The following is a 4,232-nucleotide window of genomic DNA, read 5'->3' on the forward strand; positions in this document are numbered from 1 at the left end:
ATAATTAATTTGCATTTTATTGCATGACATAAGTATTTGATCACCTACCAACCAGTAAGAATTCCGGCTCTCACAGACCTGTTAGTTTTTCTTTAAGAAGCCCTCCTGTTCTCCACTCATTACCTGTGTTAACTGCACCTGTTTGAACTCGTTACCTGTATAAAAGACACCTGTCCACACACTCAATCAAACAGACTCCAACCTCTACACAATGGCCAAGACCAGAGAGCTGTGTAAGGACATCAGGGATAAAATTGTAGACCTGCACAAGGCTGGGATGGGCTACAGGACAATAGGTAAGCAGCTTGGTGAGAAGGCAACAACTGTTGGCGCAATTATTATAAAATGGAAGAAGTTCAAGATGACGGTCAATCACCCTCGGTCTGGGGCTCCATGCAAGATCTCACCTCGTGGGGCATCAATGATCATGAGGAAGGTGAGGGATCAGCCCAGAACTACACGGCAGGACCTGGTCAATGACCTGAAGAGAGCTGGGACCACAGTCTCGAAGAAAATCATTAGTAACACACTACGCCGTCATGGATTAAAATCCTGCAGCGCACGCAAGGTCCCCCTGCTCAAGCCAGAGCATGTCCAGGCCCGTCTGAAGTTTGCCAATGACCATCTGGGTGATCCAGAGGAGGAATGGGAGAAGGTCATGTGGTCTGATGAGACAAAAATAGAGCTTTTTGGTCTAAACTCCACTCGCCGTGTTTGGAGGAAGAAGATGGATGAGTACAACCCCAAGAACACCATCCCAACCGTGAAGAATGGAGGTGGAAACATAATTCTTTGGGGATGCTTTTCTGCAAAGGGGAGAGGACGACTGCACCGTATTGAGGGGAGGATGGATGGGGCCATGTATCGCGAGATCTTGGCCAACAACCTCCTTCCCTCAGTAAGAGCATTGAAGATGGGTCGTGGCTGGGTCTTCCAGCATGACAACGACCCGAAACACACAGCCAGGGCAACTAAGGAGTGGCTCCGTAAGAAGCATCTCAAGGTCCTGGAGTGGACTAGCCAGTCTCCAGACCTGAACCCAATAGAAAATCTTTGGAGGGAGCTGAAAGTCCGTATTGCCCAGCGACAGCCCCGAAACCTGAAGGATCTGGAGAAGGTCTGTATGGAGGAGTGGGCCAAAATCTCTGCTGCAGTGTGTGCAAACCTGGTCAAGAACTACAGGAAACGTATGATCTCTGTAATTGCAAACAAAGGTTTCTGTACCAAATATTAAGTTCTGCTTTTCTGATGTATCAAATACTTATGTCATGCAATAAAATGCAAATGAATTACTTAAAAATCATACAATGTGATTTTCTGGATTTTTGTTTTAGATTCCGTCTCTCACAGTTGAAGTGTACCTATGATAAAAATGACAGACCTCTACTGTCACACCCTGGCTATGGGACTCTAGTTGTTGAGCCAGGGTGTGTTTGTTCTATGTGGTGTGTTTCTATGTTGGGGGTTCTAGTTCGTCTATTTCTATGTTTTGCCTGAGTGACTCCCAATCAGAGGCAACGAGTGTCAGCTGTTGGCTGGTTGTCTCTGATTGGGAGCCATATTTAAACTGTCTGTTTTCCCTTTGTGTTTGTGGGTTTTTGTTCCAGTGTGGTTTTGTGTTAGACCGTGGACATCACGTTATCGTTTATTGTTTTGTTAGTATTCACTATCGCTAAATAAAGAATATGTTTGCCTTCAACGCTGCGCCTTGGTCTCTCCCTGACGATCGTGACAGAAAAACCCACCAAAACTGGACCAAGCAGCGTGAAGAGGAGAGAGGAAGGACTTGGGATCGATGGAGTAGGGGTCTCGACTGGGCTAAGCCGAGTGAAGAGCAGAGAGGGTGGACTTGGGAACAGTGGAGGAAGAGTCTCGACTGGGTCAAGCCTAATGAAGAGCAGAATGGCTGGAGTTGGAGGCAGAAGAGCGAGAGTTGGGCGAAAACTATAGAGGCCTGGCCCACGGGGAGGAGAGACCCCCAGAAAAATTTTAGGGGGGGGCTCACGACGTCGGGGCAGCAGGAGGCCGCGATAGAGCGGTCCAGCGGGTTGGCAGAGGAGGCCGCCATGTTAAGGTCACTAAGGGGAAGGAAAGTGTGGAGGCACGGCGAGAGGTACTGGGGTGTGTTACCAGTCCGGTCCGGCCCGTTCCTGATCCCCGCGTAGGGCCAGGGGTGTGTGTCCCCAGTGCGGTCCGGTCTGTTCCTGTTCCTCGCATCGAGCCTGTGGTGCGCGTCGCCAGCCCGGTCCGGCCTGTTCCTGCTCCCCGCATCGAGCCTGTGGTACGCTTCGCCAGCCCGGTCCGGTCCGTTCCTGCTCCCCGCACCAAGTCAGTAGTGCGCTTCGTCAGCCCGGTCCGGCCCGTTCCTGCTCCCCGCACCAAGTCAGTGGTGCGCTTCGTCAGTCCGGCACGGCCCGTGCCTGCTCCCCGCACCAAGCCTACGGTGTGCGTCGCCAGCCCGGCCCGGCCTGTTCCTGCCCCCTGCCCCTCGCACCAAGCCTACGGTGCGCATCGCCAGCCCGGTAAGGCCCGTTGCTGCTCCACGCACCAAGCCTACGGTGCACGTCGCCAGCCCGGCCCGGCCTGTTCCTGCCACTCGCACCAAGTCTACGGTGCGCGTCGCCGGCCCGGCCTGTTCCTGCCACTCGCACCAAATCTACGGTGCGAGTCGTCAGCCTGGTCCAGCCCGTTCCTGCGACTCGCACCAAGCCAGGGGTGCGAGTCGTCAGCCTGGTCCAGCCCGTTCCGGCCACTCGCACCAAGCCAGGGGTGCGAGTCGTCAGTCCAGTGAGGCCCGTTGCTGCTCCACGCACCAAGCCAGGGGTGCGACGTCAGCCAGGTCCGGTCCTTTCCTGCCTCACGCACCAAGCCAGGGGTGCGCGTCGTCTGTCCGGCACAACCCGTGCCTGGGTCACCGGTGCCTAACCAGGTACCGGTCCACGGCTCCACTACGGAGTTGAAGCTAACCGCTCCTGCTACGTCCAGTCCAGCTCTAGCCAGCGGGGCCAGACCGGACCAGGGGCGCTATGGGGGGTTTGTTGGAGGGTGGTGGGCAAGCCCGGAGCCAGAACCGCCGCCGAGGAGGTATGCCCACCCAGCCCTCCCCTGTTTTGCTCTTTTTGAGGCGCGGTCACAGTCCGCGCCTTTAGGGGGGGGTACTGTCACACCCTGGCTATGGGACTCTAGTTGTTGAGCCAGGGTGTGTTTGTTCTATGTGGTGTGTTTCTATGTTGGGGGTTCTAGTTCGTCTATTTCTATGTTTTGCCTGAGTGACTCCCAATCAGAGGCAACGAGTGTCAGCTGTTGGCTGGTTGTCTCTGATTGGGAGCCATATTTAAACTGTCTGTTTTCCCTTTGTGTTTGTGGGTTTTTGTTCCAGTGTGGTTTTGTGTTAGACCGTGGACATCACGTTATCGTTTATTGTTTTGTTAGTATTCACTATCGCTAAATAAAGAATATGTTTGCCTTCAACGCTGCGCCTTGGTCTCTCCCTGACGATCGTGACATCTACATGCTTTGTAAGTAGGAAAACCTGCAAAATCGGCAGTGTATCAAATACTTGTTCTCCCCACTGTAGGTTGTAATATGGCTTTTTTTCTGGCTTAGCTTCCCCAGTGATTTTACCCATGCAGTTACTGGTTTACTGTAAACTAAGCCCAGTCTAGAGCTTGGGTTCACTAATTCTACTGTGCTCTGACACCAATTCAAGCATTTAGATTTTTCTTGCCTTGATGAAACCAGTGTTTCAAGCCACATTTAACCTGCTGTATTTGGGAAACACTGTTCATGGTGATGTGACACATTTCTTCTGGTATTTCACATTCTGTGCTTTGTGGAGTTACAAGCTTATTGTTGCACACAATGGAATGTTGTCACATCTTTGAGCAAAAGCCATCTGAGGTAAGGCAGCTTATGAAGACGGTAGTATTACAACAAACCAAAGTGCAGCTGCTGTTGTGTTATTGTCCTGAACTGTGAAAGGACCTGTGCTTGTGTGAACCCAGAAAGACCACAGTGATCTGGCATCTCTCCCGGTCTGGTATTCCACTATTATGTAATTCCCTGCTTCCCAGAAACCACTGACCTCTCCTCAGAGACACTACAGAGTGAGTGCCATGGGCTTTCCTGCACACACACACACACACACACACACACACACACACAAATGCACAAGCAAAAACACACCCTTCCTCTTCGAACAGAGTTTCCAGCTTGGCAGAGAGACTACTTCC

This window comes from Coregonus clupeaformis, chromosome 17 (assembly GCF_020615455.1).
Source record: "Coregonus clupeaformis isolate EN_2021a chromosome 17, ASM2061545v1, whole genome shotgun sequence".
Taxonomy (NCBI): domain Eukaryota; kingdom Metazoa; phylum Chordata; class Actinopteri; order Salmoniformes; family Salmonidae; genus Coregonus; species Coregonus clupeaformis.